Raw genomic sequence first — 17500 nt, forward strand, 5'->3', positions numbered from 1 at the left:
TGTGAACCGTCCAAGGACGTAGGTACAAGGAGTACAGGGGAACAGTGTCTATGGGTGCTGACTCTACAGGTTGTGATGATAACAACTTATGCCTGGCAACAGTGTGCAACGGTAAAGCGCCAAGGGACTGGGACCAGCCTGTGCGCCAACGATTGGCTGAGTAAGTCTAAACCACGCTCAGTCTCTACTCTGATAGGTCCAGCAAGGAGCAGGAACTATCACTGTCAGGGTATTTAAAGAAGAGCCTGTAACAATGGATCAGTTCTCTGAGTGCCCTGCGTGGTATTTCAGTGGACCCGTATATACGAACATCATATTTACCATTGAAGTGTTTTGCATTAATTAAAATACTAGTCTATTTTAGAAGACGTGTATTGACCTCTTTTGTTCCTAATACCAGATTTGAATTGAAGCAATTTAACATACTCATCCCTTAATATTACAAGTTGAAGATGATCACTTCTCACCGTGGTGCTCCTTTAGTAAAGTTAGATCAAAGCTGAATCAATGTCTCGCAAGATCACTTAATGATTAATTAGTATTTTACATAACAGATCGGAATATAATAGCATACTGTAGCATAGTAGGTCTATAATATGTTAAACCAAAAACCCCGCAGTCATTTCTTATTTGAAGCTGAATATTTTCCTCATGAGGCCAGAACTCAACAGCGCACGCAGCGTCGATTGAAAAATATTCCTTCCAAGATGCTAATAGTTTGTTAACACCATCTGCTTTAATTTGCTTGCAAAACAGTAATTGTAAACTGATTGAGATCAAATGATTGGCATTGCTGTTTGAACTGTTCACTGGTAAAACGTGAAGAATTATTAGTGCTGAGCATTAGTGCTTTTTGAGGTTGGTTCAGTTTCCGTTAAATTATACAAATACAATCATGGTTTTCGATTTCGATTATTTGGGTTGAACGCTGTAACACAGAATAACACAATTAATAAAAGTCCCTTGATGGTAGTGGCTGCCCATTACTGCTCATCACTTATTAAACATCATTTATTTACTTTAATAAAATATTTATGTTGTGTTTATTACGTTGGTTTTATTTGATGACTTTATTATTTCATTCCAAGTCATCATCTCCTCTCTGTAGAGGTGCTGCCTTTCTGACTAAATCACTATTAGTTCAACTTTTATTAGTTCAAAGTAAATAAGGAATACTTTTATGACTGCTGAATACCAACTATCAATCACTTAGATCATGTATTTTCAGACAGAGATACCTCGCGAAGCAACAGCTGCTCTCTATATCCCCTCACGATCGCGCATTCTTCTGCCTCTTCCGTAGCAGGCGTAAAATAAACATCGATCGGACTAGTAGATGCCCAATGGATTATGGTCTTTGTAATTAATTACCAAGTTTTATGGATCATTTTCCTCCGGGTAACTATCGTGTACATTTCTCTCTCTCCCTTAGAGGATTCCTTTCCGTGGTTTCTGATCTGGCTTCAGCTTGGCCAAATTAATAATTGTTTATGTGTTTGTGTCCACTCACCGACCCCAGCAGACATTGGGACTCCCTGACGGCTCCACAGCAGCCGAAGAACCCCACCAACATCACCAGAAAATACACACAGAGAGAGAGAGAGAGAGAGAGAGAGAGAGAGAGAGAGAGAGAGAGAGAGAGATAGATAGATAGATAGATAGATAGATAGATAGATAGATAGATAGATAGATAGATAGATAGATAGATAGATAGATAGATAGAGATAACTAGAACCAACCAGCCACCCAGTCTGCTCCAGCCAGACAGTCACCCACAACTGCAATCCTTATTGATTCAAATGGGAAGTTCTTAGTCCAGGAAAGATTATTCCCTAGACACCAGGTGTATAAGTTCTGGTGTCCTACAACTGACAGTGCAATGCAGCTCCTCAGTCAGACCAGGATTGACCCCCCTGACAACATCATCATCCACACTGGCACAAACGACCTTCATGCCAAAGGTGAAAATGTATCAGTGAGAAGAGTGGCAGAACGAGCACAGGCTATGTTCCCAACAACCAATATAGTTGTGTCCACCTACCAAGAAGACTTCCCAGGACAGTTGATCGAAAAAATAAATCAACAGATCCCTGTGGACTGTGCCTCACTACTCAACGTTAGAATGGCTCACCACCCCACTCTGACATGTGAACACTTATACGATAATGTACACCTTGATCAGGACAGTATCAGAACCTTTGCTAAGGACCTAAAGGATGCAACACTTGGCAGGGACCCACACACCCATCACCCCAGCAGCAGAGCCCCCCTGCCCCACCTTCTGAAACAACAGTACCCCCACCATCCCCAGGAGAGAAGAGCCAGACACGGCTTATTACAGCACAGCTCTACAAGACCAGGCCCACCACAGCACAGATTTACCAGACCAGACCCGCCTCAGGACAGCACGACCAGACGGGGCCGCCTCAGGACAGCACGACCAGACCCGTCCCATCACAACACAGCTCTACCAGACCAGGCCCATCACAACACAGCTCTACCAGACCAGGCCCATCACAACACAGCTCTACTAGACCCCATCACAACACAGCAACCGAGGCCACGCCCCCTACGATGATCCAGGGGTTGACCACCGTCTGGCCGCCAGTCACAGAAGTCCCGCCCCTCCTCCGCCGCATCACGGAAACGACGGATCATCAGAGGCATCACACGCTCACGCTCACACACACGGTTATCATTTCATCACGGCCAACTAGCTCACACACACGGTTATCATTTCATCACGGCCAACTAGCACACACACACGGTTATCATTTCATCACGGCCAACTAGCTCACACACACGGTTATCATTTCATCACGGCCAACTAGCACACACACACGGTTATCATTTCATCACGGCCAACTAGCACACACACACGGTTATCATTTCATCACGGCCAACTAGCTCACACACACGGTTATCATTTCATCACGGCCAACTAGCTCACACACACGGTTATCATTTCATCACGGCCAACTAGCTCACACACACGGTTATCATTTCATCACGGCCAACTAGCACACACACACGGTTATCATTTCATCACGGCCAACTAGCACACACACACACGGTTATCATTTCATCACGGCCAACTAGCTCACACACACGGTTATCATTTCATCACGGCCAACTAGCTCACACACACGGTTATCATTTCATCACGGCCAACTAGCTCACACACACGGTTATCATTTAATCACGGCCAACTAGCACACACACACGGTTATCATTTCATCACGGCCAACTAGCACACACACACACGGTTATCATTTCATCACGGCCAACTAGCTCACACACACGGTTATCATTTCATCACGGCCAACTAGCTCACACACAGTTATCATTTCATCACGGCCAACTAGCACACACACGGTTATCATTTCATCACGGCCAACTAGCACACACACACGGTTATCATTTCATCACGGCCAACTAGCTCACACACACGGTTATCATTTCATCACGGCCAACTAGCTCACACACACGGTTATCATTTCATCACGGCCAACTAGCTCACACACACGGTTATCATTTCATCACGGCCAACTAGCTCACACACACACGGTTATCATTTCATCACGGCCAACTAGCACACACACACACGGTTATCATTTCATCACGGCCAACTAGCTCACACACACGGTTATCATTTCATCACGGCCAACTAGCTCACACACACGGTTATCATTTCATCACGGCCAACTAGCACACACACACGGTAATCATTTCATCACGGCCAACTAGCACACACACACACGGTTATCATTTCATCACGGCCAACTAGCTCACACACACGGTTATCATTTCATCACGGCCAACTAGCTCACACACACGGTTATCATTTCATCACGGCCAACTAGCACACACACACGGTTATCATTTCATCACACGCTCACGCTCCTGCACACACACACGGTTATCATTTCATCACACGCTCACGCTCCTGCACACACACACGGTTATCATTTCATCACGGCCAACTAGCACACACACACGGTTATCATTTCATCACGGCCAACTAGCTCACACACACGGTTATCATTTCATCACGGCCAACTAGCACACACACACGGTTATCATTTCATCACGGCCAACTAGCTCACACACACGGTTATCATTTCATCACGGCCAACTAGCTCACACACACGGTTATCATTTCATCACGGCCAACTAGCTCACACACACGGTTATCATTTCATCACGGCCAACTAGCTTCCTGTTCTGCAGGTTAGACTGACTGGGCATAACTCCAGGAACACATGCACGTCTGACGCACACAAAAACACACACGTGCTACAGACAGGTTGCTTCACATGGAACAGTCCAAGTCTGACAAATTGGAGATGAGTGGGTTCATGAATTTTTGTTTTTTGTTCTGAAGCCCCACCAGTCACCCTGCTAGCTACTTCAACTACACACACAGAGAGCATGAGGTTACCTACCTTCTCAGATATCTTCTGGCTGACACTGAGTAGCATCAGCATGTTGTCACACTCTGTGATGCCCATAGCATAGAGATCACTGAGGACATTAGCGCACGCTATCCTTCCCTGGAGAGAGAGACGGGGGAAGAGAGAGAGAGAGAGGATTGAGATGTAACAGAGCAAAAAGCATACATCTTGCCCTGAGAAAGGTGAGGTGTTTAGGGTCAGAATAGAACTCCCCCATTGTATAGGGGTCCTCTACTAGAGGTTGAAGTTGAGGGGTTAAAGGTCAGGGGTTAGAACTCACCATCATGTAGGGGTCCTCCACCAGAGGGTAGAAGAAGTCTGTAGTTTGGACCAATGAGAGGCCTCCGTGTCTCAGAGGAATCACACAGGAGTCCATGCCCATACCTGCACAGCACCCACAGAGTTTAGCAATGTTCAAGCTACCCTGGTATGCAATGATTCATTGAATGATGAATGAGACAACACCCCCCCCCCCTCTCAGTAAGGAGCTTTCAGCATCATTCCTGGGCACCTTTATAACCGTGTGGACCTAACTAACGTTATTAATTTACTAACAGCAGCTAGCATTGGGTAACTACAACTGAGTGATAAACAGTCAACTGGAAAGGTTATTTAAGGCCTTGCAGTTGCCTGGAAATCTGTCGATGAATTGCATTGAATACTACATCGTGCAGAAATGAGCATATGCATCAGGAAAGTTTCCTCTCACCACCTCTACAAGCCAGAATGTTTAATACAACCACATTTTAACTTCCTTTACCGGTTGTCTGTAGTAATACGAGACAATATATCCACAGGAAAGCATAAATACATAAACTTTTCAAAGCGCTGGTAGTGCATTCAGATTTCTATCACATGGTTCTGCGCATACTTCAGGCGATAGAAAGCTGAATGAACTGACTTTACCGCCGCTTAGAAAAGTTGACGTAATTAGTCATTATACTTCCCTGTGTATAATTACAGAAGGCCCAACTGCATGGACAACCGGTAAGGTACGTTAAAAAACAAACATTTTATTCAACATTCTGGCTTGTAGAGGTCGTGAGAGGAAACTTTCCTGACTCAAACGTTCATTTCTGCCCGACATAGAATTGAATGCAAGCAATTCAACGTCGAGTTTCCAGGCAAGCCCTGCAACAGAGATGCTGAAATAGAAGGCGCTGACAAGCCTAGCTAACTTCAGCTAGCATACACGCTAATTGCAGATCCAGTACTGTTAGCTGACTGGCTAGCAAGAGAAGGGACATTTTTATATTTGATTTATTTGGCCATTTTAAACACAATTCAACCACGTGCATACATGCCATTAAAATCATCGAGTATGACACAAGCACGTTTAAAAAAGTATTTCCATAGTGATCCTCATAGCAAGCCATTGGCCCCCCTGTAGCTCAGTTGGTAGAGCATGGCGCTTGCAACGCCAGGGTTGTGGGGTCGTTTCCCACAGGGGGGCAGTATGAAAATGTATGCACTCACGAACTGTAAGTCGCTCTGGATAAGAGTGTCTGCTAAATGACTAAAATGTCAACAACAATTTTTTAAAATTATGTCTGCACGGCTATCTTAGCCAATGAACGTTAGTTAGCTAATAAAAAATCTAGCTACATTAGCTAGCTTGCCAATGTAGCAAGTACACGTACAAACGTAGCTAGAACGAAATGATATACGTTAAAAAGCTAGTTGGCTACTGTACCGAGTTAAATAACCCTACCTAGCCGGGAACCTGCGGGGGTGTTAAATAACCCTACCTAGCCGGGAACCTGCGGGGGTGTTAAATAACCCTACCTAGCCGGGAACCTGTGGGGGTGTTAAATAACCCTACCTAGCCGGGAACCTGTGGGGGTGTTAAATAACCCTACCTAGCCGGGAACCTGTGGGGGTGTTAAATAACCCTACCTTGCCGGGAACCTGTGGGGGTGTTAAATAACCCTACCTAGCCGGGAACCTGTGGGGGTGTTAAATAACCCTACCTAGCCGGGAACCTGTGGGGGTGTTAAATAACCCTACCTAGCCGGGAACCTGTGGGGGTGTTAAATAACCCTACCTAGCCGGGAACCTGCGGGGGTGTTAAATAACCCTACCTAGCCGGGAACCTGTGGGGGTGTTAAATAACCCTACCTAGCCGGGAACCTGTGGGGGTGTTAAATAACCCTACCTAGCCGGGAACCTGTGGGGGTGTTAAATAACCCTACCTAGCCGGGAACCTGTGGGGGTGTTAAATAACCCTACCTAGCCGGGAACCTGTGGGGGTGTTAAATAACCCTACCTAGCCGGGAACCTGCGGGGGTGTTGGGAGCGAGTTGTCCGAATACAGAGCCTTGGTCCCCAGCTTCCCCCGGCCGGTGGGGCTCCAGTCCCGCCAGGAGTTTGAGCAGAGCCTCCTGCGGGACCTTACACCCTCATCCCTTCAGATCTGAGAAGCACGTCAGGCGGAAACCGGCGTCTAGGTCGTGCTCTTCGGGGTGGAATGACTGGTCCTAACACACTAACCCTGCTGACTGACTGACTGGTCCAAACACACTAACCCTGCTGACTGACTGGTCCTCCTAACACACTAACCCTGCTGACTGACTGGTCCTCCTAACACACTAACCCTGCTGACTGACTGGTCCTCCTAACACACTAACCCTGCTGACTGACTGGTCCTCCTAACACACTAACCCTACTGACTGACTGGTCCTCCTAACACACTAACCCTACTGACTGACTGGTCCTCCTAACACACTAACCCTACTGACTGACTGATCCTAACACACTAACCCTGCTGACTGACTGGTCCTCCTAACACACTAACCCTGCTGACTGACTGGTCCTAACACACTAACCCTGCTGACTGACTGGTCCTCCTAACACACTAACCCTGCTGACTGACTGGTCCTCCTAACACACTAACCCTACTGACTGACTGGTCCTCCTAACACACTAACCCTGCTGACTGACTGGTCCTAACACACTAACCCTACTGACTGACTGGTCCTAACACACTAACCCTACTGACTGACTGGTCCTCCTAACACACTAACCCTACTGACTGACTGATCCTAACACACTAACCCTGCTGACTGACTGGTCCTCCTAACACACTAACCCTACTGACTGACTGATCCTAACACACTAACCCTGCTGACTGACTGGTCCTCCTAACACACTAACCCTACTGACTGACTGGTCCTCCTAACACACTAACCCTACTGACTGACTGGTCCTCCTAACACACTAACCCAACTGACTGACTGATCCTAACACACTAACCCTGCTGACTGACTGGTCCTCCTAACACACTAACCCTGCTGACTGACTGGTCCTCCTAACACACTAACCCTACTGACTGACTGATCCTAACACACTAACCCTACTGACTGACTGGTCCTCCTAACACACTAACCCTGCTGACTGACTGGTCCTCCTAACACACTAACCCTACTGACTGACTGGTCCTCCTAACACACTAACCCTGCTGACTGACTGGTCCTCCTAACACACTAACCCTGCTGACTGACTGGTCCTAACACACTAACCCTGCTGACTGACTGGTCCTAACACACTAACCCTACTGACTGACTGGTCCTAACACATTAACCCTACTGACTGACTGACTGGTCCTCCTAACACACTAACCCTACTGACTGACTGGTCCTCCTAACACACTAACCCTGCTGACTGACTGGTCCTCCTAACACACTAACCCTGCTGACTGACTGGTCCTCCTAACACACTAACCCTACTGACTGACTGACTGGTCCTCCTAACACACTAACCCTACTGACTGACTGGTCCTCCTAACACACTAACCCTGCTGACTGACTGGTCCTAACACACTAACCCTGCTGACTGACTGGTCCTAACACACTAACCCTGCTGACTGACTGGTCCTCCTAAAACACACTAATCCTGCTGACTGACTGGTCCTCCTAATACACTAACCCTGCTGACTGACTGGTCCTCCTAACACACTAACCCTACTGACTGACTGGTCCTCCTAACACACTAACCCTGCTGACTGACTGGTCCTCCTAACACACTAACCCTACTGACTGACTGGTCCTCCTAACACACTAACCCTGCTGACTGACTGGTCCTCCTAAAACACTAACCCTGCTGACTGACTGGTCCTCCTAACACACTAACCCTGCTGACTGACTGGTCCTCCTAACACACTAACCCTGCTGACTGACTGGTCCTCCTAACACACTAACCCTGCTGACTGACTGGTCCTCCTAACACACTAACCCTACTGACTGACTGGTCCTCCTAACACACTAACCCTGCTGACTGACTGGTCCTCCTAATACAGTAACCCTGCTGACTGACTGGTCCTCCTAACACACTAACCCTGCTGACTGACTGGTCCTCCTAACACACTAACCCTACTGACTGACTGACTGGTCCTCCTAACACACTAACCCTGCTGACTGACTGGTCCTCCTAACACACTAACCCTGCTGACTGACTGGTCCTCCTAACACACTAACCCTGCTGACTGACTGGTCCTAACACACTAACCCTGCTGACTGACTGGTCCTCCTAACACACTAACCCTGCTGACTGACTGGTCCTCCTAACACACTAACCCTGCTGACTGACTGGTCCTAACACACTAACCCTACTGACTGACTGACTGGTCCTCCTAACACACTAACCCTGCTGACTGACTGGTCCTCCTAACACACTAACCCTGCTGACTGACTGGTCCTCCTAACACACTAACCCTGCTGACTGACTGGTCCTATCACACTAACCCTGCTGACTGACTGGTCCTAACACACTAACCCTACTGACTGACTGACTGGTCCTCCTAACACACTAACCCTGCTGACTGACTGGTCCTCCTAACACACTAACCCTGCTGACTGACTGGTCCTCCTAACACACTAACCCTGCTGACTGACTGGTCCTCCTAACACACTAACCCTGCTGACTGACTGGTCCTCCTAACACACTAACCCTGCTGACTGACTGGTCCTAACACACTAACCCTGCTGACTGACTGGTCCTCCTAACACACTAACCCTACTGACTGACTGACTGGTCCTCCTAACACACTAACCCTACTGACTGACTGGTCCTCCTAACACACTAACCCTGCTGACTGACTGGTCCTAACACACTAACCCTACTGACTGACTGGTCCTCCTAACACACTAACCCTACTGACTGACTGGTCCTAACACACTAACCCTACTGACTGACTGGTCCTAAAACACTAACCCTACTGACTGACTGGTCCTCCTAATACACTAACCCTACTGACTGACTGGTCCTCCTAACACACTAACCCTGCTGACTGACTGGTCCTCCTAACACACTAACCCTGCTGACTGACTGGTCCTAACACACTAACCCTGCTGACTGACTGGTCCTCCTAACACACTAACCCTACTGACTGACTGGTCCTAAAACACTAACCCTACTGACTGACTGGTCCTCCTAATACACTAACCCTGCTGACTGACTGGTCCTCCTAACACACTAACCCTACTGACTGACTGGTCCTAACACACTAACCCTACTGACTGACTGGTCCTAACACACTAACCCTACTGACTGACTGGTCCTCCTAACACACTAACCCTGCTGACTGACTGGTCCAAACACACTAACCCTGCTGACTGACTGGTTCTAACACACTAACCCTGCTGACTGACTGGTCCTCCTAACACACTAACCCTGCTGACTGACTGGTCCTCCTAACACACTAACCCTACTGACTGACTGGTCCTCCTAACACACTAACCCTACTGACTGACTGGTCCTAACACACTAACCCTGCTGACTGACTGGTCCTCCTAACACACTAACCCTGCTGACTGACTGGTCCTAACACACTAACCCTGCTGACTGACTGGTCCTAACACACTAACCCTGCTGACTGACTGACTGGTCCTCCTAACACACTAACCCTGCTGACTGACTGGTCCTAACACACTAACCCTACTGACTGACTGGTCCTAACACACTAACCCTGCTGACTGACTGGTCCTCCTAACACACTAACCCTGCTGACTGACTTGTCCTAACACACTAACCCTACTGACTGACTGGTCCTAAAACACTAACCCTACTGACCGTCTGACTGATTGGTCGTAACACAGTAATCCTGCTTACTGACTGGTCCTCCTAACCCGCTAACCCTGCTGACTGACTGGTCCTCCTAACCCGCTAACCCTGCTGACTGACTGGTCCTCCTAACCCGCTAACCCTGCTGACTGACTGGTCCTCCTAACCCGCTAACCCTGCTGACTGACTGGTCCTCCTAACCCGCTAACCCTGCTGACTGACTGGTCCTCCTAACCCGCTAACCCTGCTGACTGACTGGTCCTCCTAACCCGCTAACCCTGCTGACTGACTGGTCCTCCTAACCCGCTAACCCTGCTGACTGACTGGTCCTCCTAACCCGCTAACCCTGCTGACTGACTGGTCCTCCTAACCCGCTAACCCTGCTGACTGACTGGTCCTCCTAACCCGCTAACCCTGCTGACTGAATGCTCTAACCGTCAGCTGCTCTAACCGTAGTCTCTCTACAGTATGGTCGATCACAGAAGGCTTCTTCTACCCAGATTACTAATAGTAATGCCTGACTATCATGAGAACTGATTGATATGGTGGATGTGTTTAAATATACCAGATGTCCCCACAAGAATAGTAAACAAACACACATTTGACCAACTGGGGACATTTTGTTAGTCCCCACAAGGTCAAATGCTATTTCTAGGCAGTTTAAGGACAACGTTACATTTAGTGTTAGGGTTAGGAGCTAGGGTTAGTTTTAGGGTTAGGAGTTAGGGTTAGTTTTAGGGTTAGGAGCTAGGGTTAGTTTTAGGGTTAGGAGCTAGGGTTAGTTTTAGGGTTAGGAGCTAGGGTTAGTTTTAGGGTTAGGAGCTAGGGTTAGTTTTAGGGTTAGGAGCTAGGGTTAGTTTTAGGGTTAGGAGCTAGGGTTTCGGGTTGAGGTTAGGTTAAGGTTTAGGGTTAGGGAAAATAGGATTTTGAATGGGACTGAATTGTGTCCCCCCACAAGGTTAGTTATACAAGACTGTGTGTTTGTGTTTGACTTCTGATGATGTAGAGTTGCATTCTGGTAAAACAGTTTCGAAAGGAACGCATAGGAAGTAGCGAGACAGGAAGAACTGGGTAAAACTTTTAAAAGTTTATTAGTTGAACAGAACATCTATCTTTCTGAGCGGCTCGGAAAACCATCAGAACCCAAATTACATCAGACATTAAAATAAAATAAAATACATTAACACACAATCACATACAGCGGGACTGTAACAGGTCTTTAGGGAATAAGATACATTACAAAAATACTTTGTTCTCCTTCACAGGGAGGAGTTTAGTGACCTGGCTTGGGCTAGCGGTCATAATGGCCATGTTTCAGTGTCACGCCCTGGCCTACAGAACTCTAGCTAGTTTGGTCAGGGTGTGAATATTCTAGATTTGTATTTCTATGTTGGCCGGTGTGGTTCCCAATCAGAGGCAGCTGTCGCTCGTTGTCTCTGATTGGGAATCATACTTAGGCAGCCTTTTGGCACTGTCTAGTTGTGGGTTCTCGTTCCGTGTAAGGTTTGTTGTGTTGTACCTTTCGGACTTCACGTTCCGTTACCTTTGTTGTTTTGTCGTGTGTTTATCGTAAATAAACATGTACGCATATCACGCTGCGCCTTGGTCCGACCCGTCTTTAAACGAAGGTGACATTCAGACTGACCACATGACCAAATCTCACAACGCCTGGATAGGTGTTTAACATATCAGCTAAACCACATCATGTTATATAGCAATCTGATGCCCGACTTCTCAGTCTATGACATAGCAGGTAACGATTGGTTGATGTAATGCAACATCTGGAATGCGGCAGCCAGACAACAGCCAGATCACTAGTGCTCCTTGCAGGACCGTAGAACAACACATCCACCTCTAAAGAAGTCTTCTAAATCCTTACAGTATTATGTACAGGAATCTAGTTGATGGGCAGGTTTGGTATTGTTAAAAAACGTTGCTTCTGGCCACAGATTGGTTGTTTGATATGTTTGTTTTGCGGTAGAAAAGAAGAAAGGCACCTGAAGAGAGTGTGCTGGCTCTGGAACAGCGTTGTCATGACGACTATGGGTCTGTTAGCGGACGCTCTCATCCAGAGCCACTTACAGATTCTGAGCAGGGCTCTACGGCTAGTGTAACAAGTGCACTTCATAGGGAATAGGGTGCCATTTTATAGGGAATAGGGTGCCACTTCATAGGGAATAGGGTGCCACTTCATAGGGAATAGGGTGCCATTTTATAGGGAATAGGGTGCCATTTTATAGGGAATAGGGTGCCATTTTATAGGGAATAGGGTGCCATTTTATAGGGAATAGGGTGCCATTTTATAGGGAATAGGGTGCCATTTTATAGGGAATAGGGTGCCATTTTATAGGGAATAGGGTGCCATTTCATAGGGAATAGGGTGCCATTTTATAGGGAATAGGGTGCCATTTTATAGGGAATAGGGTGCCATTTTATAGGGAATAGGGTGCCACTTCATAGGGAATAGGGTGCCATTTTATAGGGAATAGGGTGCCACTTCATAGGGAATAGGGTGCCATTTTATAGGGAATAGGGTGCCATTTTATAGGGAATAGGGTGCCACTTCATAGGGAATAGGGTGCCATTTTATAGGGAATAGGGTGCCATTTTATAGGGAATAGGGTGCCATTTTATAGGGAATAGGGTGCCATTTTATAGGGAATAGGGTGCCATTTTATAGGGAATAGGGTGCCATTTTATAGGGAATAGGGTGCCACTTCATAGGGAATAGGGTGCCATTTTATAGGGAATAGGGTGCCACTTCATAGGGAATAGGGTGCCATTTTGGATGCGACCATACTCCTTACAAAACCAGCTCACTCCCTGTGCACTACCCTCTGTTCAAAAGTAGTGCACAATGTAGGGGATAGGGTATGATTTGAGACGTGCCAGTGTCTACTACTACTACAGTACACCTACTGCAAACCTGCATCTGTAGTTAGCCTGCATCTGTAGTTAGCCTACATCTATAGTTAGCCTGCATCTGTAGTTAGCCTGCATCTATAGTTAGCCTGCATCTGTAGTTAGCCTGCATCTATAGTTAGCCTGCATCTGTAGTTAGCCTGCATTTGTAGTTAGCCTGCATCTGTAGTTAGCCTGCATCTGTAGTTAGCCTGCATCTGTAGTTAGCCTGCATCTATAGTTAGCCTGCATCTGTAGTTAGCCTACATCTGTAGTTAGCCTGCATCTGTAGTTAGCCTGCATCTGTAGTTAGCCTGCATCTGTAGTTAGCCTGCATCTGTAGTTAGCCTGCATCTGTAGTTAGCCTGCATCTGTGGTTAGCCTGCATCTGTAGTTAGCCTGCATCTGTAGTTAGCCTGCATCTGTAGTTAGCCTGCATCTGTAGTTAGCCTGCATCTGTGGTTAGCCTGCATCTGTAGTTAGCCTGCATCTGTGGTTAGCCTGCATCTGCGGTTAGCCTGCATCTGCGATTAGCCTGCATCTGCAGTTAACCTGCATCTGCAGTTACCCTGCATCTGTAGTTAGCCTGCATCTATAGTTAGCCTGCATCTGTAGTTAGCCTGCATCTATAGTTAGACTCCAACTATCATATCACATAATATCTACAACATGGACCCAGTGGGGGATCTGACTTGGGGAATGGACCCAGAACCAATGGAACATGTTGATCTACCGTTTGTGTTTTAGGGACCACCCGCTGGTGGACATTTGACTGCCTACATTGTCACACGATTCTACATGTGAAATCGGTTTGCAAGTTAAGGCCGGCACTCTGTTCAGAGGTGCCAAGTACTCTCAACCCGGAAACCACTATTGGTGTGTCTAAGCCTTAAGGCACAGGGGGTGTCAGTATGGCTGGGAGGGGTGTCAGTAGGGCTGGGAGGGGTGTCAATAGGGCTGGGAGGGGTGTCAGTAGGGCTGGGAGGGGTGTCAATAGGGCTGGGAGGGGTGTCAATAGGGCTGGGAGGGGTGTCAGTGGGGCTGGGAGGGGTGTCAGTAGGGCTGGGAGGGGTGTCAGTAGGGCTGGGAAGGGTGTCAATAGGGCTGGGAGGGGTGTCAGTGGGGCTGGGAGGGGTGTCAGTAGGGCTGGGAGGGGTGTCAGTGGGGCTGGGAGGGGTGTCAGTAGGGCTGGGAGGGGTGTCAGTAGGGCTGGGAGGGGTGTCAGTAGGGCTGGGAGGGGTGTCAATAGGGCTGGGAGGGGTGTCAGTAGGGCTGGGAGGGGTGTCAATAGGGCTGGGAGGGGTGTCGGTGGGGCTGGGAGGGGTGTCAATATGGCTGGGAGGGGTGTCAGTAGGGCTGGGAGGGGTGTCAATAGGGCTGGGAGGGGTGTCAATAGGGCTGGGAGGGGTGTCAGTGGGGCTGGGAGGGGTGTCAGTAGGGCTGGGAGGGGTGTCAGTAGGGCTGGGAGGGGTGTCAATAGGGCTGGGAGGGGTGTCAGTGGGGCTGGGAGGGGTGTCAGTAGGGCTGGGAGGGGTGTCAGTGGGGCTGGGAGGGGTGTCAATAGGGCTGGGAGGGGTGTCAGTAGGGCTGGGAGGGGTGTCAGTAGGGCTGGGAGGGGTGTCAATAGGGCTGGGAGGGGTGTCAATAGGGCTGGGAGGGGTGTCAATAGGGCTGGGAGGGGTGTCGGTGGGGCTGGGAGGGGTGTCAATAGGGCTGGGAGGGGTGTCAGTAGGGCTGGGAGGGGTGTCAATAGGGCTGGGAGGGGTGTCAGTAGGGCTGGGAGGGGTGTCAATAGGGCTGGGAGGGGTGTCAATAGGGCTGGGAGGGGTGTCAGTAGGGCTGGGAGGGGTGTCAATAGGGCTGGGAGGGGTGTCAGTAGGGCTGGGAGGGGTGTCAATAGGGCTGGGAGGGGTGTCGGTGGGGCTGGGAGGGGTGTCAATAGGGCTGGGAGGGGTGTCAGTAGGGCTGGGAGGGGTGTCAATAGGGCTGGGAGGGGTGTCAATAGGGCTGGGAGGGGTGTCAGTGGGGCTGGGAGGGGTGTCAGTAGGGCTGGGAGGGGTGTCAATAGGGCTGGGAGGGGTGTCAGTGGGGCTGGGAGGGGTGTCAGTAGGGCTGGGAGGGGTGTCAGTGGGGCTGGGAGGGGTGTCAGTAGGGCTGGGAGGGGTGTCAGTAGGGCTGGGAGGGGTGTCAGTAGGGCTGGGAGGGGTGTCAATAGGGCTGGGAGGGGTGTCAGTAGGGCTGGGAGGGGTGTCAATAGGGCTGGGAGGGGTGTCGGTGGGGCTGGGAGGGGTGTCAATAGGGCTGGGAGGGGTGTCATTAGGGCTGGGAGGGGTGTCAGTAGGGCTGGGAGGGGTGTCAATAGGGCTGGGAGGGGTGTCAATAGGGCTAGGAGGGGTGTCAATAGGGCTGGGAGGGGTGTCGGTGGGGCTGGGAGGGGTGTCAATAGGGCTGGGAGGGGTGTCAATAGGGCTGGGAGGGGTGTCAGTAGGGCTGGGAGGGGTGTCAATAGGGCTGGGAGGGGTGTCAATAAGGCTGGGAGGGGTGTCAATAGGGCTGGGAGGGGTGTCAGTGGGCTGGGAGGGGTGTCAATAGGGCTGGGAGGGGTGTCAGTAGGGCTGGGAGGGGTGTCAGTGGGGCTGGGAGGGGTGTCAATAGGGCTGGGAGGGGTGTCAATAGGGCTGGGAGGGGTGTCAGTGGGGCTGGGAGGGGTGTCAGTGGGGCTGGGAGGGGTGTCAGTGGGCTGGCAGGGGTGTCAGTGGGGCTGGGAGGGGTGTCAGTGGGCTGGCAGGGGTGTCAATAGGGCTGGGAGGGGTGTCAACAGGGCTGGGAGGGGTGTCAGTAGGGCTGGGAGGGGTGTCAGTGGGGCTGGGAGGGGTGTCAGTAGGGCTGGGAGGGGTGTCAATAGGGCTGGGAGGGGTGTCAGTAGGGCTGGGAGGGGTGTCAATAGGGCTGGGAGGGGTGTCAGTAGGGCTGGGAGGGGTGTCAGTGGGGCTGGGAGGGGTGTCAGTAGGGCTGGGAGGGGTGTCAAAGGGGCTGGGAGGGGTGTCAATAGGGCTGGGAGGGGTGTCAGTAGGGCTGGGAGGGGTGTCGGTGAGGCTGGGAGGGGTGTCAGTAGGGCTGGGAGGGGTGTCAGTAGGGCTGGGAGGGGTGTCAGTGGGGCTGGGAGGGGTGTCAGTAGGGCTGGGAGGGGTGTCAGTGGGGCTGGGAGGGGTGTCAGTAGGGCTGGGAGGGGTGTCAGTAGGGCTGGGAGGGGTGTCAATAGGGCTGGGAGGGGTGTCAATAGGGCTGGGAGGGGTGTCGGTGGGCTGGGAGGAGTGTCAATAGGGCTGGGAGGGGTGTCGGTGAGGCTGGGAGGGGTGTCAGTAGGGCTGGGAGGGGTGTCAATAGGGCTGGGAGGGGTGTCAGTAGGGCTGGGAGGGGTGTCAGTGGGGCTGGGAGGGGTGTCAGTAGGGCTGGGAGGGGTGTCAAAGGGGCTGGGAGGGGTGTCAATAGGGCTGGGAGGGGTGTCAGTAGGGCTGGGAGGGGTGTCGGTGAGGCTGGGAGGGAGTAGGGCTGGGAGGGGTGTCGGTGAGGCTGGGAGGGGTGTCAGTAGGGCTGGGAGGGGTGTCAGTAGGGCTGGGAGGGGTGTCAGTGGGGCTGGGAGGGGTGTCAGTAGGGCTGGGAGGGGTGTCAGTGGGGCTGGGAGGGGTGTCAGTAGGGCTGGGAGGGGTGTCAGTAGGGCTGGGAGGGGTGTCAATAGGGCTGGGAGGGGTGTCAATAGGGCTGGGAGGGGTGTCGGTGGGCTGGGAGGAGTGTCAATAGGGCTGGGAGGGGTGTCGGTGAGGCTGGGAGGGGTGTCAGTAGGGCTGGGAGGGGTGTCGGTGAGGCTGGGAGGGGTGTCAGTAGGGCTGGGAGGGGTGTCAGTAGGGCTGGGAGGGGTGTCAATAGGGCTGGGAGGGGTGTCAGTAGGGCTGGGAGGGGTGTCAGTAGGGCTGGGAGGGGTGTCAGTAGGGCTGGGAGGGGTGTCGGTGAGGCTGGGAGGGGTGTCAGTAGGGCTGGGAGGGGTGTCAGTAGGGCTGGGAGGGGTGTCAATAGGGCTGGGAGGGGTG

The 17500-nt window shown here is 50.6% G+C and overlaps 1 pseudogene across 1 annotated transcript in view; it reads right to left on the minus strand.

The window, feature by feature from the left end:
• LOC311115864 (tetraspanin-2-like) overlaps positions 1–2667 on the minus strand; it is an 8410-nt pseudogene extending 5743 nt beyond the window's left edge. Inside the window, exons 1-2 of the transcript in view lie at positions 2574–2667; positions 1511–1581 (exon numbers count right to left, since the gene is read on the minus strand). The product of the transcript in view is annotated as a tetraspanin-2-like (transcript). The remainder of the gene's footprint in view (positions 1–1510; positions 1582–2573) is intronic.
• Between the last annotated feature and the right edge of the window lie 14833 nt (positions 2668–17500).

Source organism: Coregonus lavaretus (assembly GCF_964263955.1).
Source record: "Coregonus lavaretus genome assembly, contig: HAP1_SCAFFOLD_3951, whole genome shotgun sequence".
Lineage (NCBI taxonomy): Eukaryota > Metazoa > Chordata > Actinopteri > Salmoniformes > Salmonidae > Coregonus > Coregonus lavaretus.